The 27,625-nt window shown below is 47.3% G+C and overlaps 1 protein-coding gene and 1 long non-coding RNA gene across 5 annotated transcripts in view; one reads left to right on the top strand and one right to left on the bottom strand.

Annotated features, from left to right (window-relative positions):
- The window catches only part of LOC309644296, an 81,286-nt gene extending 54,265 nt beyond the window's left edge, over positions 1 to 27,021 (bottom strand). Inside the window, exon 1 of the long non-coding RNA XR_014254359.1 lies at positions 24,939 to 27,021. This is a non-coding gene — a long non-coding RNA (uncharacterized lncRNA). The remainder of the gene's footprint in view (positions 1 to 24,938) is intronic.
- The window catches only part of PRKCE (protein kinase C epsilon), a 603,195-nt gene that overhangs the window by 59,722 nt on the left and 515,848 nt on the right, over positions 1 to 27,625 (top strand). The gene's annotated exons all lie outside the window — the stretch shown is intronic.

Raw genomic sequence — 27,625 nt, 5'->3', positions numbered from 1 at the left:
GCCAGCCCGGGGTGGCAGCTGCTTCAGCTATGCCGAGACCTAGATGCTCCAGATCCAACAGCCCTCAGCTCAGCTCTTGCTCCTTTCCCACACCAGCCAGCTACCGTGACCTTGGACAAGACCCTTCTCTGGCCCTCAGCATGATTCTTTTCCTGCCCAGTGGACTGGGCGTGCACTGGATGATTTTGGATATTTCTGAGTGTGAATTTTGAAAGCTTTAGTATAAACTACACCCCAGGAATTTCTAGCATTCTTGGGCCATGCCACCCCATCCTGGATTCCAAGGCCCTGACTCTGCCTTGGGATAGCTGCTGTGGCACGTGGTTGAATAGCACTGCAACTTTCCCTGTGACCTGAAATCAGTAACTTCCAACTTTTAAAAAATCTAAACTCTTAGAAGAAATAGAAACATCTCATCCCCATCCCTGGCCTCCATGAACTTGTACGTGATGGTATCCTCCACCGTGAGACGTGAGATGTCTCATGTTTCCCCCAGCCCATTTATCTTATTTAACAAACATATATATAGCACTGCCTAGGTGTGATGCACTGTTCTCAGAGCTTTCCATTTATTAACTCATTGAATCCCCATAACCTGATGAGGCAGGTACTATTATTATCCTCCTATAACTGGGGAGAAAACTGAGGCCTAGAGAGATGAAAGAACATGGCCAAGTCTCTAAGCCAGTAAGTGATCCAGCTGGGATTTGAACCCAGGGAGTCTGGCTTCAAAGTCCACACCCTTGACCACTGTGATACGCAGCCTCTCATAAGTGCTCCTTCAAAGTCCCACAGAACCTTTAAGATGTCCTCCTGGCGGTTTTGCCCTCCTGCTTCAGAATCACTGCCTTAAATGGTCTGGTCTTAGCTAAACCCTGGTGAATTTTTTAGCTCTGTTTCCTTCGGTAAAATTTCCTGCATGTTTTCCTCCGTAGGAAGCCAGTCCATAGATTAATGATTCCATGGCCAGGCCCCAGGCCAGGACTCCCAGTCCCGAGAAGTGGCAGGAGAAGGCTCTGGACATTGCGGCTCCAGCATGGCCCAGAGTGTGCCTGGGGCCTGGGGCGCTGCTGTCACCAGGATTTACAGCTGTTGCTAACTGACATCTTGTTTTTGCCAAGACCGATCAGTGAAGCCCGGACCTGACTGAGATATCATTGTTTGCCACCCCCCTGCCCCGTTCCCAGTGCCACGGCCTGCAGATCCTCACCCCCAAGGGATCGGAGTGTTTTATTGCCCAGCTGACAGGGTCTGACTTGTATGCCAGGCTGAGCAGGGGTGCTGGGAGAGAGGGGAACTTGCCTTCTCTCTTCTCTGCTCAACACTGGGTAGAAAAACCTATTCCGGCTGCTTGCCCACTCCTCTCAGCATTCAGCCTTCCTCTAGGTTGCTGCTCCTTCTGTTTTTTGTACTTTTAGAATGAAGGGAGAGGAGAGAGCAGTTAAAAGCAGTCACACAGGGTGTTAAAAGCAGACTGCAGGGTGCAGTTTGTAACTCTACCACTTACTAGAATGTGTAACTTTGAGTGAAGTGCTGGTTCTCTCTGTGTCTCGGTTTCTTTACCTGCAAAACAGGCACAAAAAGAGTGCCTACCTCATGGAATCATTGTGAGGACCAAAGTAATAAACAATGACTATAAGGCACTTACCACAGTGCTGGGACATGACAAGCAAGAGGCCATGAATGTGACCAAGAGCCAAGGAAGGGACTGGGGTCAGATTGCCTGGATATAAATCCCAGCTCTGCTACTTACTGCCTGCGTGACCTGGTGTAAGTCACTTAACGTCTCTGTGCCTCAATTTTCTCATCTGTAAAATGGGGATAATTAAAATCCTTATTTTATAGGATTGTTATGAGGATTAAATGGACTAGTGTTTGTAAAGCACTTAGAACAATGCCTGATACCTATCAAACGCTATCTAAATGCTATCTATTTGTTAAATAAAATACATATGTTCTCAATATATGTTGGTCATTATTTTTATTATATTTTCATTATTATTAACAACTTTATCATAGCCCCATAAGGGAGGCAGGACAAATATTATTATTTCACTTTTCAGGTGAAAGGTTAAGTGACAAGGGCAGATCTTCTGCTTAGCTCCCCCACTGTCACTTGCCTGAACAATTACATTTTCTCACTGATCTGTGTCCCCAGGTGCTCCTGTTAACTTCTAGCCAGATCTGTTCGTGCTGTTCTGCTGTTTAACACCTCTGATGGAGGCGGGTCCTGTTGGCCTCTGGAAAATCTCCCCTCCTTAGTGAGACCTGTGAGGCTTTTGGCTAGTTGGCCCTGGCTGATGTCACCAGACATCTGCAGTCCCTTCATGATGTGTCACACCGCCAGGGCCTTGGCACACTGTCCCCTCAGCCTGGAATGGCCCTTTGCTTCTTCTCCACCCAGCGAAGCCCTCCTTCAGGTTGTAGCTCAAATGCCCCCTCCTCCTTGCTCCTACAGCCTCGTCTGGGCTTCTAGCTGCGTGGCTCTAGAATTCCATTGTGCGGTACAGGTTTGTTTAAAAGAGATGGTCAACTCCTCCAGTACACTGCCCTTTCCTTGATGGGCAGGGACCATGCATCATTTATCTTTGTACCGCCCCGCCCCTGCCACATGCCTACCTCCTTGAGGCTGGGAGAGCCTGCGGCACATGGTAAATGCCCAGAGATCTTGAGTGGAAACATAATGATGAGAACTACAGCACTGTTGCCTTGCATCTCCAATGCACATCATGATTTCAAGGCTCTGACACCTTTGCATTTTCATCCTAGTCCTACTCTGGGGTTGACTTACAGCGCTGCCTTCAGTAAGCTAGCTCATCCCCTGGGCCTCAGTTTTTCTACCAGTATATGACCTGCAGTCGCCCTCATATCAAGGATCTTGTAGAAGTGAGTGGATGCTTACTGAAGAATTTGTTTAGGATGGAGCTCTAGACATACGGAGGGCATCACTGTTTTGCACATCTCGCCCTTGGACTTCATGGCCGATCGCCTGGCCAGATGGGAACAGCTACAGGAGAGCCTGGGCGTGGCTGCTAATGTGTGTTTTTCTGTGCCCTACCTAGTTGTGCAGTGTCTGGTGGAAATGGAGAGCTGTAAAGACTCATTATGTCCCGTGTAGCTGCAGGGATAAGTGTTCTTTTCCTGCGTTACTGATCGGGAGGCTGGCCCCCCCGGGGAAACAGCCAGTGCACAGGTGAACCCTGCTGTAAGAAAACTCAGTATCCGAACATCCAAATCCATGCAACACTGGGACATCATTAATGCAATCAGAAATGGTTCTGCATTGAAAGAAAGGATCCATTGGTATTTCCTTAAGCAGGAACCCATGAATGTTTATGGGTTGAAAAATTAAAACCTATGTAATAAAGAGCTTGGTAAGGAAAGGGAAAGGCAGAAGATGCTAAAGCTGTGATATTAGTGACCACTGTTGGGGAATGAGAAGTGAAGATAAAACACCTCCGAGAAAGTGAGTCTCTTTGGAAATAGATGTGGATTTGCATACATTTTGTTTATAGGTATCTGTTTCAGAAGTAGGTCTGTGATTTTAACAGAGGGACCCCATACTATGTTTGCTTACACGAAAGGACTTACTCTATAAAGCATTGGTTTGCAAACTTTTCATTTCTTTAAACAACAAAATGCCTCCTCTCCCTCCACCTTTCTCCCCTGAAAAAGGGGAAGGTACCAACCTAGAGTTATGCTCTTTTAATTTTACCAAGTAAGAATTTAAAAAATAAATTTGCCATCGTAATTATTTCATAAACAGAGCATTTTCATTCAATGATTGGATAAGCATTTATCGAGAGCGTGTGTGCTCCAAATGCTGTGCTAAGTAGTGGCTGTTTAATGGTAAACAAGACAGGAATGGCCCTTGCTCTAATGGGACTTAAGAGTTGGGTGGGGGATTGGCACGAAACAAGCCGATTAATAAGTGCGGGTTCTAAGAAGGGATTTGAAGAAAAACAAGGGGCTAAGATCGAGGTGAGGAGAGGAGGCTGCCTTCCAGTGGCGTGGTCAGGGAAGGCCTCCCCGTGGAAGGGACAACGAAACTGAGGCACAGAGGGAGAGAAGGAGCTGGAGGTGGAAAGGGCGATAAGTGTTCCAGGCAGAGGAAAGTGCGCGTGCAAAGGCTCTGAGATGGGAAAGGACTTGGTGTGTTCAAGATAGAAAATCAAAAAAGTAAGACAAACATATCTCAGAATAAAGGATGGCTCTTTCAATGAAATATATTCAGTGTTATGAAAAACTCAAAACAATGTCTGTCTTTCTGTCTTCCTCCCTCCCTTCCTGCCTCATTTTGCTGTGGCCTAGTAAAAGCTTTTCTTGTCTCACCACTGTTAAGCCTGTTAAAGAGGCGATGTCCTTTCCATGTGGGGAGTGCGGATCATGTGGGGAAGGAGCCTGGGGGATCAAGGTTAGGCTTAACAGATGACCTCCCTGACTCAGTGGATGGGCCTTGAGGCTTCTGAGCCTGTCCTGGAATCTCTTGGCGTTCTTGGAGTGTAATTTCTGTGTCCCTAAAACCAAGGCAGACCTGAGGCATTGCCACTGTCCTGAGGGTATTAGTATCTGTCACATCTGTGAGTAAGCTGGTTACAGCCTCATGGTCTGCGTGTTTGGGTGGCATTGACAACCGCAAGGCAGTTCACCTCTCGGCTTCACGGTCTCCAGCCTTTACAGGTTCCTCCCCAGACTTTGTTGTTTTCCCTGAAACAGGCTGGAATTGTTTCCTAGCAGAAAATGAGATGGGATTTCACAGAGCTTTTCCAAAGGCAAGCGACTCAAAGCTGTGAATTGAGTGAATAAGTCATTCATTCAGTTAAGAAATATTTTTTGAGTGCCGACTGTATGCAGCTGTGTATGTGGCTCCACTGGACTCCCTTGATCTGCACTTTGTCGTCTTTTGCCATGGACTCTCCCCAGTGTATGGGCTGCCAGACGTAAGCTCTGCCAGGAGGAAGCGTCTCTTGATCTTCTGTTCTGACCCCCTCAGCACCTGGTGCCCCTTGACACCCCCAGGTGGAGCTAGTGAATCTTAAATTGTGTCACCCGCCTTCAGATCCTCAGGGAAATCAGTGTCCTTAAGGACATGGTTGGTTTTCTCTCTGACCAGTTCCAGCTCTTCCTCTTGGAGGAAGACCCTCACATCCTGCTTTCATCCATCCACTGTCCCTCATTGTCATGGAGCAATGTCCCTTGCCGAGGAGCGAGGGACTCCTGCTGTCTCTCACAAAGACTTGGCTTCTTCTGGAATTTTCTAGGAGTGTCTGTCTACTGTCTCCATAGAAACAGACTAGTATATTCTAAGGAGTTGGATCTCTTTCAAAAATAAAGTCTGCATGGTGGGGTGCAGATCCCAGCATGAGGGGATGAAGATGGGGTGAAGATGGGGTGAGTGGGGAAAGGGAGGACCATATATGGATGGATTCTGAACACCCCCTCAGAATCCATCCATATATGGATGGATGGATATGGATTTTTTTTTTTCAAATGTCACTTCTTTTTATTTTATTTTTGAATTATTTATTTAATTTTTTGGCTGCGTTGGGTCTTCGCTGCTGCGCGTGGGCTTTCTCTAGTTGCAGTGAGCAGGGGCTACTCTTCATTGCGGTGCACGGACTTCTCATTGTGGTGGCTTCTCTTGTTGCGGAGCACCAGCTCTAGGCATGAGGGCTTCAGTAGTTGTGGCACACGGGCTCAGTAGTTGTGGCGCGTGGGCTTAGCTGCTCTGCAGCATGTGGGATCTTCCCGGACCAGGGATCAAACCCGTGTCCCCTGCATTGGCAGGTGGATTCTTAACCACTGCACCACCAGGGAAGTGCACCACTGCACCATCTCGGGCCTCACAGCTGTAGGAGGAAGGCCTTGTCACCATCTTGCAGAGCAGGAAACTGTGTCTCAGAAGGTAAACCACCTCTCCCGAGATCACTCGGCTTCTCTGTGGTGGAACTAGGCTTTGAGCCTGGTCTATTGGGCTCTGGAGCCCATGCATGTACCACTCTACCATGGTGACTCCTTTCCTGAGCTGAGCGCTCTCACTGGTTCCTGGCGAATAATGGCACTGTATATGTGTGTGTGTGTGTGTGTGTGTGTGTGTGTGTGTGTTGGGAGTGCTCACTTTTTATCAACGTGGCTTAAGCTGTCTTGTTTTTCCTACTTTGAACTCTTGTCTGCTAGTTCAACTTTTCTTCCTTCTTGCCATCTTTCCTCACCACATAAACTGCTTGTCTCTGGTGACTCAGTTATTTCCTCTCGCTCCTATTTTTGGGACAGGATGGGGTCTGATGGTTTGGGACAGGTTGAGCAGTGTTAGCTGAAGGCAAACGAAGTCCATAAAGCCCGTCTTTATTGCCTGTCCTCCCTTTCTGCACTTTGTCCCTGGAGCCTCTCACCTCAAAGCACCCCTGAAGCCCTCCCTCCTGGGGAGAGGTACCCAGGCCTCTCCTCCCAGGGCCGTGCCCCACATTCTCGGCTGAGTCCCACCTGCCCAAATCTGGTTTTCAGTTTTTAAACTGGAAAGTGCCTTTTGAAGCCTGCAAAGCCTCCCTTCCCCTCCCTCCCTCTCTGCACTCATCTCTTACCCACCTTCAGCCGTTACAGAGGCCCAGGCAGAATTAGAATCCTCCGGAAGGGTTGTTTCTCTGGCTTTCAAAGGTCAAGGCCAATGCCGTGGTGATAGTCCAGCTGCCCCAACCTGTTCAAGGTCCTTGAGGGAACGGATGGGGCTCCCACTGTGTCCTCCACCTCCCAGCTCAGGCTGGGCCCAGGTGAGGATGACATAACTGCTTGTGGGAGGAGGAGCTTAATCTTTTCATTTGTCACCCAGAGTGCAGCTTCTCCGGCTTCCAGGTTGTTGGTGTGTCTGTGTCATTGGACAGGGAGGAGAGCTGGGCCTGTGAGTTAAGGAGCAGCACTTAGATACCAGCCACTTGGGAATCTCTCAATCCATCCATCAACGATCTATCTACCTATTCATCATCTGTCTTTTTCTATCCATCTACACAAGGGCACATGTGTGTCAACACAGATACATCCATAGTTTGGAGCATTTTGCTTGCATAAGGAAACCAGCATTGGATTCCCCCTAAAGCATATCTGGTCTTTGTGCATATTTGCAGGTCCCACAGAGCACAGTGTGTCCTTCTGTCTGAGGTCTTTAATCTTTCTCGACTTCAGAAAGAGCATACCGAGGCTTCTTTCCTAATGTCTTGTGTTTTTAGTGGTGATGACAGTGTTCGGTCCACTGAAGTTGTCTGCGACTGACGTTCACATCTTTTGCTTCTTCCCCTGTGACGGGAAAGGAGGCAGCTGAGGGGCTCAGTACCCGCTAGCCTGGCTGCTTCCACTAGCTGGTCATTACTTGTTGAGCAAATGACATTCCAGCTGTGTAAATGGCTTCATGTGTCCGTGAACTAAGTAGGTGGAGGACAGGGCCGAGGACCTGTTATCACAGGGTCACTCTGTGTGTGACTGGCCTTTGTGCCCAGCCCCAGGTTGTATATCTTATGGACATTAAAGGAAAGGCTCCTTCTGTACGGGTGAGCAGAGATGGACCCCCTGCAGAGGCTGACGGCTGGTTGTCAACAGTCCTTTTGGGGTAGCATTCATTGTTTTGGTCAATTTATCAAGATTCTCAACCTTGCAGACCAAGACCATGGGTTTATAGGTTTCCCGACCTCAGCACTGTTGGCATTTCAGACCAGACAACTCTTTATTGTGTAGGCTGTTCCATGCATTATAGCAGGGGTCCCTAACCCCCTGGCTGCGGACCGGTACTGGCCTGTTAGGAACCGGGCCGTACAGTAGGAGGGGAGAGGCAGGCGGGCAAGTGAGCCAAGCTTCATCTGTCGCTCCCCATCGCTCACATTCCCGTCTGAACCATCCACCCCCCCGCCCCCCATCCGCAGAAAAATTGTCTTCCACGAAACTGGTCCCTGGTGCCAAGAAGGTTGGGGACTGCCGCATTATAGGATGTTTAGCACCATCCCTGGCCTCTACCCACTAGATGATAATAATATCTCGTTGCCAGTTGTGACAACTAAATATGTCTCCAGATATTACCAAATGCCCCCCATCCAAGGCAAAACACCCCTAGTTGGGACCCACTAGGTTCGAACATGAGAGAGGCTCCAGGTATTTGGGGAAGCTAATGGTAACCGAGTGTTTGCAACGGATGTATAATGTCGGGGTGTCAGTTCATCCCGTTACAAGGAGAATTGGATGTTAGTCTAAAGTTTGAAAAGAAGGTTTAGCAACAACAGGTGGGGGAGGCCTGAGGCATCAATTCCCACCACAGGATCCCCTCACCTGCGGGCAGTGCTGGGCTGGGCACCGTCATTGTATGCTTTGAGATTTCCCTCTTCCCTCGCTCTCTTTGTTGGTCCCCCCTGCCCCAGCCCCATCTCAGCCTCTTACTTTTTTGAGATTATGTTAAAGTGTTGAATCTGATTGAGATCTATTCTAAGTGATTGACTTTTTAATTTTTATGCTGATTCATGATTGTGTTGATCTTACAGTTTTATTGTTGGAGGGCAAACTGTGTTTCTTATTTTAAAGTTTTTCTTAAGGAGGATATCAGTGGAGTCAAGAGGGCTGAGCCCCCTTTAGGCCATATCCCCAGGGTGTCCTGTAGACCACGGGAAGAACTGTTTGGGCATCTGCCCATCTTTGTTTCCTCCAGCTCTTACCTACTCTCAGGAAAGCAGTGGTGGGCACTGGCACTCGGGAAATGTGTACTGAGTGGATGGATGGATGAACTGATGGTGAGTTGCATTTGAAAGACAGGGTCAGGGTTTTATCTAACAAATATTTCAAGGTGTGATATATCTGAAATACATGTGCACAATACGTCATATATAGTCATTAAACACACGTAGCATGTGGTTATGGCTTGGAAGAAATTTCCTCTCACTCCTTTGCAATCTGGATCAAACAAATCATGGCTCCCCGTAAAACAATTAAAATACTCAGATTGCCTGTCCTGAGTTCACAGAGGGCTTGTTTGCTGAAGTCCCTTCCCAGGGATCACAGTCCAAAGCAGTGGAATCCGAATTCACACAGTAACAGCATTCCTTGGCTGCTTCCTGTCTCTCTCTGACAGAGCTGCAGGCTGCCTGCCAGAGAGTGAGTGAGGGAGTGGGGCCGGAGGGCTGAGAACTGTGATGAGGTGCACTAGGTGAAGGAGACACACCCCCAAAGTTGGGAGTAGCCACTTCCCCACCCCTCTGGGAGTTGAGAGTAAGTGAAGTGATGCACCATCATTTCAGCCTATTGGTTAGTAAGAGAACTAATCACCTGGAATGTTGGAGGAACTGGCATTCCTCCTAGGGATTTGAGGATACCCCGGAGAGCCCCCCAGGAATGGCTTGGGCAGGAACACTGGGGCCCCTCTTCTATGAGTGAGGGAGAAGCTTATGATCCTGAGAGGTACAATATGAGGCACCAGGATGCTGAGAAGATGTTTACGTCTGAGATAGAAATCTGTGGCATTTGGGTGGATGGAGTTTTAGGTATGTCCCTGCCCACTAAATACCAATAATTCATGCTCACTAAAAGCCAGTAGCCCTCTTTTCCCTCCCTTGTTTCCTAGTGTCCCTCTAGGAAGGGCATACTGTACCCCGGTGAGACCCCAACTTTGTGCATTAATGCATGCATCATTCATTCATTCACTTAATAAGTGTGGGTGATAGTTAAGGCCATTTCTGCCTGTCATGGCAACACAGTTGGGAAGAAGACTGATCAGCCTCCTGCACGCCAGCACCTTGCTTGGAGCTCAAGATTGTTACAGTTGTTCGTTCTCAGAAAAATCCTAAGTTATGTGGTGTTGGTAGAGCAGGTAATTGCCTGTGGTTCACAGAAAGTCTGCCTACTCTGAGTTTTAGAAATGAGGAAACAGGCTTTGTAACTCGACCAAGGTCAGCCTGCTAGTTAAGAGGCAGAGCTGGGATTGGGACCCATTTTCACAGTTCCACATTGCCTTGGGAAGCAAGACACACCCTTGGGGGAAGTTAAATAACAACAGGAGTTACATAACCCAGGACAACAATGCAGGGGATCACAGGGCAGAGTGTGATGAAATGCTAGGTGGTATGGAAAAACCAGTTGTCAGGGATATCAGAGGGTGGAATCCTTAGAGGGCTGGGTCATCTGGAAGATTTGAAGGAGAACATGGAGCTTGAACTAGACCCCGAAGGATGGGTAGGGTCTGATGGGCAGAAAGCGTCAGGGTTATTCAGATTTAGTTTCTTAAGAAACAGATGGGATGCGAGCATCTTTCTTATGAACCAGTGGTTCTCAAACTTTTGGGTCTCAAGAGCAAAACTGAAGTGATTTCAATTTAAATATTTTAAAATTACTGAGGACTCCAGAGAATTTTTTGTTTATGTGGGTTATATCTATCAACATTTACCACATTAAGATTAAAACCAATACATTTTAAAACTAATTAATTAAAAAGAAACCCATTTCATGTTAATGTAAGAGCATATTTTTGTGCAATATTAACTACATTTTCCACAACAAAAATCTTAGAAGCATGGCATTGTTTTACAGTTTTGCCAATCTCTTTAATGTCTGGCTTAATGGAAGTCAGCTGGATTCTTCTATCTGCTTCTGCATTGTTGCCATATCACACGTCATGTAGCCCCTGGAAACCCCACTGGACACTCTTGAGAGTATGAGAGTGAAAGAGACCAAAAAGAATGTGTATTTATTATTCTGAAAATAATTTTGACCTTGCAAAACAACTGAAAAAGTCTCAGGGACCCCCAGGTATCCCCGGATCACACTTTGGGAACCACTGCTAGGAATCAGTAGAACTTACAAGTAGGCAGAAGAGGGTGCTGCACTTGGGATGATGGTCTTGGTGAGTCTCCCTTGGGAAAAGGAAGAAGAAAGAAAGCAGATGGGACACCATCCTTTCACTTCCTGGAATGATCGTGTGGTCTGACTCTTGAATCTGAGTGTACTAACCAGGTGTGATTCAGTGCTGGTGACAGATTTGGCCTGTTTCCATTTGCAGTTCTAATCTCACCTTTTGTGTGTAACAAAGGCACCTCATGGTTCTCTTCATAGAAACCCAGGAATACACTGTCGTCAGTTAGAAGCTAAATTCACAGCATTTCTTCTCCATTTCCTAACAGTGGGAAACAAGCAGAGTATGAGAGGCGACTTCTACCCTCTCGGAGCTTTCAGTCCACATGGTTTACACATGTGGTTTTCTACCCCTAGAGATTCTTGGGAGAAAATGCTGTGAATCCTCCCTGTTAAAATATGCAATAGGGGAAGAGAGGCCCCGGTGAGCCCAGAGCCCAGTTCCCATGTGTTTTCCTGATAGTAACTAGAGGGTGCCTGCCTGAGCCCCAGGAATCTTTCAGGGCCTGAGGTTTAAGTGTTAATTTTCAGCACAGATGTGCTTCTGGGCTTCTGTGCTCTAGGTTAAGTGTGTGCTGCTTGTTGCTGTCTTTTGGGAGGGGACCGTCCTTTTTCCTAGCCAGTTTGTCCCGTGGATGGTCATGATTCACCATTCACTTCTGCCCACTGTGGAGTTTCTGCTGCTCAGGATAGCTTACTGGTTTTGAGTTGAACATTCCAACACATGTTCTTTTAATTTCTTCATGCTGTGATGACATGGCCTGTTTTTACATTCTTTTAGGAGATCCTGATTTTAGTTCTTGTTTTGTGAGCGGTTTAAACAGTCTAGAATCTCTAGTTACCACTGCCTGGCTTCAGATCCTGGACAGTGTGCTGGGGTCTCCACTGCCTAGTTTTGCTTCTCAGAATCTATTTTTCTTAAACCAAATATTACTGATTTAACGAATCAGATATGTCCTGGGAGCCTTTGGCTTCTGACAGTGCCTTGTGCTTCAGCCCTCCTGTTTTCCCAGGTGACATGAAAGGCCTTGTAGAGTGGCTGTAGGGCAGTGGAAAAGGAATTGGAACTGGATTCCAGTGCTGACTTTGCTGTGTGTTGGCTGGGTGACCCTGGTTAAGCCACTTAACCTTTCTGAGCCTCACTTTCCTGACGGGAAACAGGAATAAGAGTGCATGAGAAGGCTTAGTATTGTCAAGCTCCATTCAGTTTAAAATTTGGCCTTAGAGTTCTTATTAATAGACCTGCCATTCACTGAGAAAATTTTCTAGGTGAGGATATATTCCCAGATGTGTGTCATAGTACAGTTACTTATCTGCCCAAGGTGAAATTAATTTTCTATGACTGGGCATAGTTGATCTTTATTAGGCCAATGGTGCTATCTTCTCCTGAGAAGAGAATTAGGTGTACATTAAGAACGGTTTACTTACACATTTAAGCCACAGTTATATATTCCGTGTGAGCCAAGTGCCAGGTGAAATGGGAGATAAAATAAAACCCTTTGGAAGTCCTTTCATGAGCACGAGGTGTATTTGGAGGACAGAAAACAAGCAATGGCAGAGTGCTTTGTATGTCCAGTGAATGCTCAGCAGTAAATGTGAGCGGGTGTCCCTAATGGGAGAGACACTGGGTGCAGTATTACCAGTGGAGGCTTCCAGGAGGAGGGGGCAGGGGTGTTGAACTCTGCCTTCAAGGATAAGAGGATTTGGACTGGGAGGGAGGGCATTCCCAGTAGCTTAGAGGATTTGGCCAAGCTTTTGTGCAACATCTGTCATTCCGCCCAGATGTGCTGGCTGTCACTTAAGCCCTGATGATACTGGTTTCCTGCCATTGCAGTGGTCTCTGCTTCTTGGCTCCACGCTTGGGGCATGTATTTTCACACTGTGTCAGAACTCTGGGAAGCCAGGAAGGACACCATTGATGCTGAAGCCCTGACTGGTTTAAACTAGGCTAAGGGAGGGGGAGTATTGTGTAAACACCATGCCTCGCTCTCTGTTTAAGTGTATTTTTTAAAGTGTGACTTCACATCCTTTCTGAAAGCCTTTTGTAGTCCATCAAGGGAGTAAGGTGATGGGTGAGAAGCCATTTATATAAATTAAAGGCACTTTGAGTTTTGGCTTCAAAGGACAAAGAATCAAGGTTAGGGTGAAGAGACATCTCTCCCTCCTGATTTCAGGGGAAACTGTTTTTAACAAGTCCTGAATTGCCTGCTTGGTACCTAGATGGCCAGAAACTTCTCTAGCTGCTGGTCTAGAAAACCCAAGACTAACAATGCAAGCAATGCCCGTTGTGGTTAACCAGCGGCACCCCACACCCTCCTCACCCCTCCCCCAACACTCCCACGCCAGACACACTCACTCACTCTCCACTACGTGTTGTGCACGTAGCTTCCTTTGATGAAGGAAGGTTTCCTGTTAGGTTTTCTCTCTGCTCTCACTTCTTCCCCCATTTCCAACCCTCTCTCCTTTCCCCTGTCCCACCGGGGACCTCCTTCTCTACTATGGTACGATGGTACATGGCCGCCATGATGACTCAGGAGCCGGGGCCCCTTCCTTTAGAGCCTTTTCAATGGTTCAGAATCCTCATCCTGGGCATGTAAAGGGGCTGATATCACATCACTGATACCAGGAGTCCTGGGCTGGTTAAGGGAGGCAGTTAGGGCAGTGGAGGGCATAATGCAGTCCCTTATTGCATTGGTTTGTAAGAGCCTGAGCAAGATATAGTAGAGAGAAAGTGGATGGAAGGCTCCATGAAACCCACCTCCAGCTCAAACACATGCCCCCTTAGCTGGAGTCAGTTGCATCATCTTTATTGTCAAAGAGTATGTTCCCAATTTGGATGGCCTAGGATATACCAGTGCAGATGTGGCGCTAAGCTAGCTGAGGGGCTCCTGCCTGCATCTTCCACCATTGCATCTGTGTTTCTCCCTTTCATTCTCTTTTCTGTCTTTCTTCTCCCCTTCTTATAGCAGTAGCCTGAAGGATATTACTCAGACCCCATAAGGCTATGACCTCTGGCTTACGTGAATTTTTACACAGTATTGGAGGGACATGTATACTCAAGAATGTAGCCATTTTTGAATCTGTACTAGAGATTCTAGGCTGTGCCAGAGGCTTGATCCTCTACGGGGCTTATTTTTCAAGTTTGAGCAGAAAATAGTCCAAGGGACATTGGTAGTATAATTGATCAGACTGCATGCTGACTCTGATGCAGAGTGGGGGCTGAGGGATGCTCTGGTCATCCTTCACAGGGATAAAACTGGTACGTTCACCTCACCCCAAGGAAGATAGACTTGGCAATGGCTTAGAAGTCTACCAAACTGGAGGCAGGGTTCTAGACCCTTCTGGGTTCTTATGAGAGAAACAGATCACTATGGAGAAGATCTTCGGGTCACGGGCATATTTTGCATTTTTTTTAAAGGATATAAGGTCATAATTTTATAGTGCAATGACACTGACAAGCATGGATGCTTTTGAGTCCCTTCATTAACCTTGGATTAGAAAAGAGGAAGAAAATGGGAACCACACATCAGAAGAACAGCACTGGGGGTACAGTAGTGTTGCCAAAGACACCGAGCCTAAATTGCCATTTGGGGCTTAACAGAGCACAACATTTTTAACTGTCAAGAGCTTTCATCACCACCACTTTCTTTTCTGTCTCTTAAGAGACACTTCTCCCAAGAAAAAGAAATCAACTTTGTGTGTATGCCCAACAGATCATAGGAGACAGAGAGTTATTATTTGTAAAATGTTTTAAAAATAAACTTTAACATTCGTGGGCCATGAAAATGATATTCCCCAGATATTCCTGAAAGGAAACCAAATCCCACTGGTGTGAAACGACACATGGAGACTGTTAATGAAAATTTTGAGATGAAGGAAATAGGAATGTGGAAAATGGTGGAAACTTGGGTGCTTTTGAACCAGGAAGAAGTCTCAGGCATTAGTCTAGGGACTGGTAAGAAGGTATTTTAGGGACAGTTGATTACCATGGTTAGTGAGCGCTCTGCTTTGCTTTTAGAGAAGAGGGGTGTTACAACTACCGTCAGGGGAGCAAGGCATGACTTCACTGAGAGACACACAATCTTTGCCTCTGATTGACACGTGGTGTTTTCCCTTGGTTTAAAGATGGAGGCCACTTGCTGAAGAGATTGCCTACTTTTCACAGCTCAGCCTCTTGGACCCAGAGTGTTCGCTTTGAAAGAGCAGCCCCTGTGCTTTTCTGGTTAATATTTCAGGACCATCAGTTCTATGACTTATGTGGGTCTGATGTGTAAATGTACCCCTTTGGGAGAGATGCCCAAAGGGGTGGGGAGATGAGTATTATTAGAGTAATAAGCGTCTGTCTGGAGATTTCTCATTGACTGAGTTTGTCTTAAGGTTTTTTGTTTTGTTTTGTTTTGTTTTTAAATCGTGGTAAGAACACTTAACATGAGGTCTACCCTTTTAACAAAAGCTTTAAGTGCAGGGACTTCCCTGGTGGCACAGTGGTTAAGAATCCACCTGCCAATGCAGGGGACATGGGTTCGAGCCCTGGTCTGGGAAGATCCCACATGCTGTAGAGCAGCTAAGCCCGTGCACCACAGCTACAGAGCCTGCGCTCTAGAGCCCATGCTCCGCAACAAGAGAAGCCACCGCAATAAGAAGCCCATGCATCGCAAAGATAGAGCAGCCCCCTCTCGCCGCATGTAGAGAAAGCCCGCCTGCAGCAATGAAGACCCACTGCAGCCAAAAATAAATAAATAAATAGATTTATTAAAAAAAAAGAAAAAAGAAAGACTTCTACAGATTTCTTTAAAAAAAAATTTAAGTGCACATGCAGTGTTGTTAACTATAGGTACCCGTTGTACAGCAGATCTCTGGAACTCATTCATATTGCATAATTAACACCCTATACCCATTGAACAGCAACTTCCTAATTCCCCTCCCTCCAGGCCCTGGTAGGCACCATTCTATTCTCTGTTTCTATGAGTCTGACCATTTTAGAGACCTCTTATATAAGTGGAATCATGCAGTATTTGTCCTTCTGTGTCTGGATTCTTTTACTTCGTGTACTGACCTCCAGGTTCCTCCACGTGGTCACACATGGTAGAATTTCCTTCTTTTTAAAGGCCAAATACTATTCTGTTGTATGCATATACCACATTTTCTTTAGCCATTCATCTGTCGAGGGAAACGGAGGTTGTTTCCCTGCCGTGGCTGTTGGGAATAATTAAGTTTTCCTTCTTTAGTTCTCACATTCATTTTATGAATGAAGGAAAGACACTTGGAGACATTAAGTGTCATGGTCATAATTATGGAGTATGTCATGGAATATGGAGTAAGAGGGAGGCCTAAGCCTAAAGACAGAGGTCTTCTGAACTCCTGGATTTTCCTCCTACAGCAGGCTGCCATAGGTGATGCAAATTAAGCGTTAGAGACGGCTTCCCACTCCACAGAGGCTTGTCCTACCTTCCACCACAGTCCTTGAAATTCTGCCTTTAGAAAGTCTGCCCTGCAACTGAAACCTTTTTATGACTAGGTTAAAGTACAGATGTCCTAGAGAAGGACCACACCATCTTATCAGTCATTTGAACATCAGTAGAAATGAAATTTATAAGAGTTTTACCTGGGACAGACTGTCATTGAAGGTGAGGAGATAATATAGAGGCTCTGGTCACCCCAGGGCAGACAAGAGGCCCCACATGAGGAGGCTGAGGACAGACATGTCCTAGGAATCTGGGTTTTTCTGTACATGAACCCTGAATGCCAATGTAAGTACATTCTACCCCAACTGATAATGTTAAGGTCTTGGCTAGTTTGAGGCTCTTTGTGTGCTGATATCAACTCACAAGGCAACTGTATGCTTCCGAGTACCTGTCATACAACCAGAAGATTACATACTAAGTAATCAAATATAGTATTATTGGTCATAGCCCATGTTATTTAGGTTTACCACAGTCTATTTTGTTACACGTTTTACAAATAGCTTATTTGGGGCAGTAGTAGTGCTGGTAACAATAATAATACTATTTTTTAAAAATTACTTAATTAATTTGTTTATTTTTAGTTGCATTGGGTCTTCGTTGCTGCGTGCGGGCTTTCTCTAGTTGCGGCGAGCGGGGGCTACTCTTCGTTGCGGTACGCGGGCTTCTCATTGCGGTGGCTTCTCTTGTTGCAGAGCATGGGCTCTAGGCACGCGGGCTTCAGTAGTTGTGGCACGCAGGCTCAGTAGTTGTGGCTCACGGGCTCTAGAGGGCAGGCTCAGTAGTTGGGGCGCATGGGCTTAGTTGCTCTGTGGCATGTGGGATCTTACCGGACCAGGGCTTGGACCCATGTCTGCTGCATTGGCAGGCAGATTCTTAATCACTGAGCCACCAGCGAAGTCCAATAATACTATTTTAGATGTCACTTCCTCCAGGAAGCCTTCAAGGATCCTCCACGTCAGGCTATATGCAGCTTTCTATGTGCTTCTGTGGTATCTTGCCTCGCTTCCCCCAGTCAGTACCTAACACACTATTTGATATTTTCCTGTTTGTTTCTTTTCTTTCTCAAGTAGAATTCCACATCTGGACCACAGAACAAAAAAATGACATGAGTGACTATTTTCTCGATCCTCCCAAGGACGGTACATAACTAGTACAACTAGATGAACAGGAGAGATACTCATTCACTATGATTAATAGATGCCCGAGATCAGAGGTTGGCAACTTTTTGCCACAAAGGGTCAGATAGGAAATGTTTTAAGCTTTGTGGGCTATACAATCTCAGTCAAAACAATTCAGCTCTGCTATTGTAGTGCAAAAGCAACCATAGACAATGCAAATAAATGAATTAATAAATGAATTAATGTTTCAATAAAATTTTATGTCCATGAACAGGCAGTGGCTGGGATTTGGCCCAGGGGCCATAGTTTGCTGACCCCCATGGCTTAGGGCATTAGGGTTTGTTCCTCTCTCAGAGCTTGTTTGAGGAAGTACTAGATTGATGGTGAGCTTGGTGAGGGCAGGGATTCTGGCCACTCACCACCATCTCCCTGGTGGCTCGCCTGTCTCGGTACATAGCAAGTACTCAACAGATACTAGCTCTTATTCATTCATTGAACAAGTATTTATTGAGTGTTTACTATATTCCAACTCCATTCAAGGAGCTTTGGATACATCAGTACAGAAAACCGAGATGCCTGTGTTCACAGAGCTTAAATGGAAGACAAATAATAAACACTAAACGGAGTAAATAGTAAATGATATAGTATGTGACGAGATCATAAAAACTATTGTAAAAAAAGTGCCAAGCAGGGTGAGGGGCACTGGAAGCCCCTGGGTGCTGAGGGAGTGGGCAGGCTGGTGTATGATTAGTCAGTAGTACATGCGGTCAGCACTGGCCTCACTGAGAGGATGGGGTCTGAGCCAAGAGTTGAAGCAGGTCGCGGAGTCGGCCAGGTAGCTGCCTGAAATGCCATTTCTCCTCCCTTCCACATCCCCACATGCCATCCTTCTCTCTTACCCCAGGCAGTTGGTAGGTAGAGCTCAGGGCTTCGGGAGCTGTGGATTCCAGGTGACCCTGCCTGTCACCCTGTGGTCTCTGTCTGCTGAGTCATGATCTGCCCTAGGCCTGCTGAACCTGCCTTCTCAGAACTCCGATTTCACGGCGAGCCAGTGTCTCATGCGATCCAGTGTGTAACTGTTACTGTGTAACAGTTCTTGGGGTGGTCTCAAGAAAACCTCCTTGAAGGCAGGGCCATCCCCTACTTTTTATGGACACATACCATACAACAGACGGCACAGCGCGGAACGTGCCATCGAGGCTGGGTAATCGTGAATTGGTTAAAAAGTGCCCAGTTTAGTTTGTTCGGGTTGGAATTGCAGCCCGATGGACAACATTAAACTGAAATTCGGTTCTGGTCTACAGTCGACCCTCATCTTAGGCAATGAGTGCAATCCTGAAAGGCAGCATGTTCCTCCGGGCAAGTGCACGGTTGCCTGTGTTGCGTGGCTTGGGCATTGGAAGTGAGTGAGTGTCTGGGGAACAGCCCGCTCTGTGGGGCATCTTTGGAGTCTGGCACGTGGGAGAGGAGGGAGGCGCCCAGGTCTGTGCTCCCACCTTCCTGGGAGCAGCAGGACTTTGGCCTGAGCCTTTAGTGTCAAGATAACCCGTGAGCCTCAGCGTAGTGGTGCATGCCGTGGTGCCCGGAGCCCCTACAGGCTTGAAGCATTCACTCCCCCAGCTGCCGGGAGGGATGACTGACGGCTCACAGTCACCACAGTCCCCTCTCTTCCAGGCTGTTGCCTTCAGAGGAGGAGAGCCTTCTGGCCCAAGGTCCACCCCTCCCTGGGGGCAGCCCCTGTGGAATGACCTGCTTCTGGGGAGTCAAAAGACCCTGCCCCCTTACCTCAATGGGACACAACTCTGTAAAGCCATCCTCGCTGCAGAGCACCTCTGAGACTTGGCTAAGACCTTTAAGGCTGCATCACGGTCCATTGGGCCCCATCCCGCTTCCGTCACTCCTCCCACAGGGGTTGATGCTGACAACAGTCCCCAGTAAACCTCCTGCACACAAATCTCCATCTCAGAGTTGCCTCTCCGGGGACCCAACCTGTGACACTAGGCCAGGCCAGCCTCTGGTGGAAGCAGTTGCCGGTGATGTGGGCAGATCCCTGGAGCCATAGGGACAGACATGACTGCCACGCTGTCTGTGGTCCATCACCCTGGGGGGTGTTTTGGGGGTCTATGGTAAGGCTGTCCACCATCGCTGTCCCCACTAGAAGTTGATGTCTTTGAGTTAAATGTGCTCCTTGCTTCAGGCTCTCCTGTGGCTCTATGCATTCCTCAGAGATTGTCACCTCAGTAGGAACAAATATCTCAGAGTGATTTAGTCCCTACTAAGAGTAACCTAATGAAACTGTAAGACATGGGGGCAGTGCAGTCTGGGGCTAAGGACGTAGACTTTGAATGGGGGCTGCTTGGGTTTGCATTTCAGCCCCTTACATATTAGCTTCGGTGACCACAGGCAAGTCCTTTCACCTCTCTGTACCCAGCTTCATCATCTGGAAAACGGGGTTAATGATGGTGCTCACCTCACAGGGTTGTTTTGCAGATTAAGTGAAGTAGTGCCTCTAAAGCAGTTATGGGGGTACATGACACATCCCTGTGTGAGTGTTGGCTCTTGGAAGAGTAATAGGAAGGGAAAGGAGCTCAGGGGAGATGGGAGGAGGCAGAAAAGTAAAATGTTCGCCAAAGAGGAAATAACTCTTAGAACGTGACCATTTTGTGCATTTTGTCTGAAGATGCACATGCAAATGAATGAGGAAGGCAGGCCAGACCCTTATCCTGGGGAGGATGGGAGCAAGGACAGGAGACACTTCTCATAAAAGCCAGGGCTCAGACTCTAGCGTTGGGGGAAGGAGGGAGTGGGGAAGGGAACTAACACTAATTGGGCACCTACTGTGTGCTAGGTGCTGTGCTAAGCCCTTCCATATATTTTCCCATTTATTCCTTACCGTTTCCATTTGACATACATACTTTCATTCCTGTTTCCTAGGTGGGAAACTGAGGTTGTGAGAGATTAAGTTGCTTGCCCCAAATTAGAGAGCTGTTATGTGATAGGCAGGGTTGGAAGGCAGGTCTGTGTGACAATAGGGCCCGTGTTCTTGTGGCTAGATCACACTGCCTAAAAAATTTTGCTTCAGTGCTGTCATGTGCCAGGGCTAGAAGGGCATGAGAAGAAATCAATTGCTTAAGGATAAATCAACCTGTTAGGCAAATCAGATGGAGAAGCCACCTCCTCCAGGAAGCCTTTCCTGAGCTCCCTTGTCCTGGAGCCTGCCCCTTGCTCTGATTTCTCTGATGCTGATGGTATCTCCATCAGCTTTAAAGCTCCTCTCACTTCCTGCCAGGTGTTGTGTTTACCTGAGGAGCCATTCTCAGTCCTGTTACACAGTCCAGTTTCTAGGGAACATAGGAGGCTGAACCTCTTTCCTTCCATTGCCCTGCACATTGCCTGTCCCCTAGCATCCTCCATAGTGTGCGGGAAGTCTCGTGGAAAGAATGAACGAGTAGGAACACTAGACAGTAGTAAGTGACTGGGTCCTGCAGCCTCAGGTGTTTTAGAAATCCGATGGATATAAGGATCATTTTGGAGACGGGGAGTCAGGGGAGACTTCTCTGAGGAGGTGACGCCCAAACCCAGATCCTGGAGAATGGGAACAATTCAGGGATGGGTTGAGCAGAGGAAAGAGGGGCACCATCATTCTGAGGGGGAGCTGTCACCTTTGGGGGAGGGGCAGCTGTCAGTTGTGGGTGCCTCTCCTGCTGTGTGCTGTCAGGGCCGAACCTGGTGACCAGTGTCTCTTCTGCCACACAGGGGGCTGGACGGTTCCCCTGGGGGAGTGTGGATATGCCAGCCTTGCCAACTTGAGACCAAATGTTCCTCCTACACAGCTGTCTTCAAAATGAAATCCTGATGGGAGGTGGGTGAGCAACCGAGCATGAATTACCCCTGGCCCACGTCTTGGCTCGCTTACAGGCTGCCTGCTTGCTTGAGCTTCCTCTCGTCTTTTAGATGAATCAGGAACCCCCAAACACTCCTTATGGAGTCATTCCCCCTCCCCCTCCTTGCCCTGGCAGAATCAAGGCCTGCCAGTCGTGGGACACTCTGTGCTCTTCCTTGGAACACTCATACACATGTTACCTGTCTACCTTTCACACGGGTGGGCCGAGAGGCAGGGCAGGAAGCAGTGTGTCCATCCACACAGCTGGAAACTGAGGCCCCAAGTGGAGGCCCATTTGTCCAAGGCTCATGGCTCCTCTCAGCTGCCTGGCAGAAGGATACTGGTTCTCCTCTGATTTCTCAGCTCCTTTTCTGCCTCTTTCATGGGTGCCTTTCCTTTCATCCCTGACATGTAGATGCGCCCCAGCATCTGCCATTACTGGTCCCCTTCTACCCTGGAGCCATAAGCTGTAGAAAGTCAGGGTTGGAAGAGTCAAGTCCAACCAGGTGCCCTCTGCCGATTCTCCCTACCATCCTCTCTCGAAGGCTCTCTGTGTTCTGCTCGGGGACCTCGTCCACCCCACAGCTCTTCCTCTCTCCTCCCTCTGGGTCCCGAGACTTTCCCCATCTGCTAACTTGTTTGCATTTCCAAATGCTTCTTGGACATCTCAATCGGACATTACCCCAGCATCCCAAATTCAACTAATCCAGCAATGCACTTAAAATCCCTTCCGTAACCTTAGCTTCCCTTCCTGATGGTAACCGCACCTCCATTCTTCTGGTCTCCCTGGCTTGCACCCTTTATATCATTCCTTTCCCTCCTTGTTCTCCCTCAGTACTTCCTGGAAGGTCCTGTCTGTTGGTGCTGACAGCCTCTGGCACCCAAATCTTCCTATGCGCGGTCCTGGTGTGGGCACGTGTCACTTGTTGCCTGGACTCCTGTGGTTTCCTCTAACTGGCCTCCCTGCTGCCAACCTCTCTCATCTCCAGCTCAGCCTACACACTATTACCAGATTTATAGTTTTAATTATGTTAATTAAAATCATTAATTAGCACAGTTTTAATTATGTTATTTTCCTGCTCAAATCTTTCAGGGTTTTCTCTTCGCTTTAGAATTAAATAATGACTTCTTGCCTAGCAACTATAGTCTTCAGTATTCACTCAGTCTTTCTGACTTAATTCCTTCGTACCTGTAGATAAACGACACCTGAAGCAAAGGGCTTATTTGCTGTTTTCTGCATTAGCTGAGTATTTCCTTTGCTTCTGGCCTTCCTACTCTTCTCCACTGTTTGAAATCCCATCCCTTTTCGAATAACATGTCTTCAAGGATCTTATTCTGATTTTCCCAACCAGATGTGTTTTCTCTCTCCTTTGAATTGCCTTCATGATAAAGACTATATCTTATTAAGCCTTATATAACCACAGATCCTAGCCTTGTACCTTGTTCTCAGGAAGTATTGGCTCAACTGTACTGGATTTGGTCATCTTGCAAAGAGCCAGCCTGAGTCTCTAAAAAACTGATGCTGAGAAGTCTTGGATGTTTGGTTGTAATGTGTGGCCTAACAAATGCTTTGCCTTTGGCCTTAGGGTTATTGGGAATTAAGATGTGATAGCTCTTAAAGGTGCAGGATTGGGAATCATGTTTCTAGAGTCTGAAATAGAAGAATTTTAACATCATATATCTGTGTAGTTTACATGGCTCTGTCATAGGTGTTATTTTTTTTATTTTTTTATTTTTTTATTTTATTTTTGGCTGTGTTGGGTCTTCGTTTCTGTGCGAGGGCTTTCTCCAGTTGCGGCGAGCGGGGGCCACTCTTCATCGCGGTGCGCGGGCCTCTCACTATCGCAGCCTCTCTTGTTGCGGAGCACAGGCTCCAGACGCGCAGGCTCGGTAGTTGTGGCTCACAGGCCCAGTTGCTCCGCGGCATGTGGGATCTTCCCAGACCAGGGCTCGAACCCGTGTCCCCTGCATTGGCAGGCAGATTCTCAACCACTGCGCCACCAGGGAAGCCCGGGAAGCCCTCATGTGTTATTTTATGATCCTTCCAACATCTCTGAGCAGTGAGGTTGCTTGTGTATTACTTGGATTAAGCAAATAAAGGGACTGTATCGGTTCAGTCCCGGTCCAGGGATAGATGGAAACAAAGTTGGATCAGGGTACTCACACGTTGGTGTCGTCACATTGCTGTCTTGTCCTTCTAGGCTGCTGTCTTCTGGCTGGCTCTATTCGCAGACAAGTTCTTCCCATGTGGTGGCAGAAATGGCCGCCTGCAGCTCCTGACCTAAGTTCAACTACTGATATTTTAGGAACCCACAGAATGACAAGAGGAGGTATCTTTCTTCATAGCTTCAGCAGTAGTCACTGGGAGGGTCTGTCCCCGAGTTCATCACTGTGGCCAAGGAGATGTGGTGCTCTGATTGGCTGGGTCTGGGCCTCATTGGACACAGAAGGAAATTGTGACTCTCAGAAAGGCTAAGTGACTTACCCAAGATCACAAAGCGAACTGAAGTATGTGTCTTCTGACCACAGTTCATGTTCTTTAAATTAGTCTAAGTTGTTCCCGGGCAGCCAGTGTCTTTCTATGTGTGTGAGCCCTTTTTATTTAGGGGCAGCCCTTAGCTGCAAAGGTGGCAGATTGTATTTTGGGGGTTCCTGCTTTCCTTTGTCTGGACCTTTTGGGGCCTATTTGAGGACTCAGGTAGTGCCCAGTTCCCTCTAATCCTTTTTCTTCCTATCCTCTTTAAAAACCTGATAGTGCGCTTAAAAGTATTATGCCAAATGAAAGAAACCAGACTCAGAATGCTACATACTATATGATCCCGTGTATATGACATTCTGGAAAAGGCGCAACTTCAGGTTTGGAAAACAGATGCCAGGAGTCGGGTAAGGGTAGGGGTAGGGGATTGACTACAAAGGGACATGGGGAAAGTTTTTTGAGGTAATAGACTGTTTTATATCTTGATTGTGGTGGTGTTTACAAGACTGTATATATTTGTCAAAATTCACAGAACCACACACAAAAACGGGTGAATTTTACAGCATGTAAATGATACCTTAATTAAAACAACAACAACAACAAAAACCCCTGATCTTAGATCCTATTCAAGCCTGAGTGACCATGAGGTTTGCGTCTTAATGAGCATCAAAACTTTAGATTGTGATGGACTAAGTAGCTTTGAGATACCACCACAATCTAATAGCAAGAATGAAAAACCACAAAGTATTTGAGTCATTCAAGAATAATTACTCATGGACTTCCCTGGTGGCGCAGTGGTTAAGAATCTGCCTCCCAGTGCAGGGGACACGGGTTTGAGCCCTGGTCTGGGAAGATCCCACATGCCGGAGCAACTAAGCCCGCGTGCCGCAACTACTAAGCCTGCGCTCTAGAGCCTGCAAGCCACAACTACTGAAGCCCGCGAGCCACAACTACTGAAGCCCACACGCCTAGAGCCTGTGCTCTGCAACCAGAGAAGCCACCACAATGAGAAGTCTGCGCACCACAAGGAAGAGTAGCCCCTGCTCGCCGCCACTAGAGAAAGCCCGCGCGCAGCAACGAAGACCCAACGCAGCCAAAAAAAAAAAAAAAAAAAAAATAATTACTCGCATTCCCTGGGAAGGGAATGAGCCCTCCCCGAGCTGAGTGAATCAGTGGCTCTTCTGCTGCCACCGCCATCTGACTGGAACAGGGAGGCTGTGTCCCAGCTCCCCTCCCTTGGGCTGAGTCAGGGGTGGAGGCTTTCTAGGGGATGAGGGGGATCTGGGATTGGTGTAGAGGGCTTAGGGCACAGCATGGGTGACAGAGGCTGGTCAGTTGGGAGGAGAGGGGGAAGTAAGTAAGACCATTCACAGTGTTTAACATCTACCCCCCTCATCCCCCTCCCCGCTGCTCTGCCACCCTGGCCACTCTCTTCGTTCTTTAGGATCCATTTAGATGCCTCCTCCCCTTCCCCACTGCGAGTCCTCCCCACACAGCTTCCCTGTCCTTGGCTCCAGGAGTGTCCCCAGGAGACCGTCTCATGCCAGTCTGTGTCTTCCCTCTTCTCCCAAACTCCTCCCCACTCTCTCTCTTTTAGCTCATCTCATTACAATGGGGGCATTTCACTTTAACATTCCTGTCTGATTATTCCCTTCCGCACCCCCAAACGTTCTGATTTCTCCCTGCCTCATCGCAACTCGGTCTCATCTTAGACCACAGTTGTTCAAAGGTGAGGCGTTACCAGGTGATACTATAGAATATACAAACGACAGATGGTTTCTGAAGTTTTAGTAGCCTTCTGTTCTGTGGAAGTCTCTACTGACAGGGAAATTAGAAACACTTTCAGCTGTAGAAATCTATCACATTTTCTGATTTAAAGCATCTCATTAAATATATATATAAGCTGCAAACATTTTTATTTTTTCTGAAATAATGCTCTTGCCAAAAAAAAAAATAAATGTTGCCTGCCGATTACAAACTAAAATAGAGAAAGCTCTAGTGGTGGAATTGAGGCGTTTGGAAGCTTGTCTCAGCAATCCCAGGTGGGATCCCTTCTATCTCTGCCTGTCAAGGAGTCACTGATTATGGAGGCAGGTTTGTGCTAAGCTGCAGGTAAGAGCAGTGATCAGAGTAGACCTTTATGTGTTCAGCGTCTAAGGGATATATATATATATATATATATATATATATATATATATATATATATATACACACACACACATATATACATATATATATTTATATATTTTTTAGGCGTGAAAGACTCTTATGGAAAAAATTATACAACTTTATTGAACGATGTAAGAGCTATATAAATGGAGAGACGTACCATGCTTTTGAATGGGAAAACATAATAGAAATTCTCCCCAAATGAATCTGATAAGGTCAATAATTCAATTTTTTAATCAAAATCTAAACTAGCATTTTTTACAGCATTAGACAACCTGATTTTAAAATTGACATGGAAGCGTAACGGGCAAGAAGAGCCAAATAATTTCAAAGAACAATATGGGTGAACTCACCCTACCACATACCAAGATCTATACCCTGCTACGTAAAGCAGTAGTTAATTAACTAGTATGGTCATGACCCAGGTAAACATACTAATGGAAAGGTCTGCCTTTTCACCCTTGTTTCCTAACTCCTCTTTGTGTATAGCTACATGCCTGCCACCCTGAACGATACATGCCAACACTCGTGCCTTGGGAATTCCAGTACCATGCCTAAAGGATTTTTTTGATGAGTTGGAAATCAGATAGAAATACATACCCTGGAAACAAGGCTGAAGCCTAGACTCTAGTTGTAATAAAGCTCCTGAGAAACATTTCCTGGCGGTTGTTTATAGTTTGCTTTTAGCTAAATGGGTCTGACACTTTCCCGTTAAGTTACACAAAAATACTCAATCAGTTATAGGGAGTGAGACAGGGGCTTGAGCCCACTGGGGACAAACATCAGGGTCTTTCTGGGGCAGGTAGTGCCAGAAGAATGGGGCCTGGCTTTGGCAGAGAGAGACCAGGGGCTTCTCTGGGGGAAGCCAGCACTGCCCTGGTAGAACGAGGCCTGCTCTCCTGCTCTGACATGGTAGGTCCCCAGCCAGGGTCCACCAATCACGTCGGAGATCTTGCCAGCCCAGCCCAGCAGATGGGCATGTGCATGTTTTGGGCTCGTGCCTGGGCTGGACCGCGTTGCTGACGGGCTGTGGGCTGTGGTCTCGAAAGGCAGGTTCAGGAGGGAGCTCAAAGCTAATACAGCCTGTGCTGGATTAGCCGGGAAGGCTGTCAGCACCATCACCACTGCGGCCAGAGAGTGCAGCAGGGCTCTGCGCCTCCGGCACCATCCTCGAGGTCATAAGATGCGAGGGTCTCCCAGTTAATCCCCCGGAATGCTAGTTACCTGCTCCGCCTCGGACAGCACCGGCGGGTACGCCGTGCTGTAGTGATGTTGGGAAGACAGCCTGTGGTTAGCGTGCAGAGGACTTGTGTGCTCCTGCTTCTGGATGCTCCCCGCCTCCTCTCAGGGATGGAAACAGGTGCCTTAAGACACATATTGGAGCTATAGCAACGATAGACTTGGGCGAGCCTCTGGATCTGCCTCCTTGAAGGAGGTATAGACTCAGGAGCCGGATGGGGTCTGAGAGGCAGGAGGCTGACAGCTCATGCCTGGGGACATAGCCAAGGCTGTCCTGGTCTCAAAGAGGCAGGCTTAGAACATATCCAGGAAAGGGGGTGTAGTTCAACAGCCTGAATATCCTTGGTTTTTTTTTCTCTTTATTAACACTAAAAATTCTAAGAATCGGGGATAAGGAGTCGGC

The sequence above is a fragment of the Balaenoptera physalus genome, assembly GCF_965194825.1.
Source record: "Balaenoptera physalus genome assembly, chromosome: 15".
Taxonomy (NCBI): domain Eukaryota; kingdom Metazoa; phylum Chordata; class Mammalia; order Artiodactyla; family Balaenopteridae; genus Balaenoptera; species Balaenoptera physalus.
Note: the sequence above shows the minus strand (reverse complement) of the source record. Positions and strands in the feature narration are given on the sequence as shown.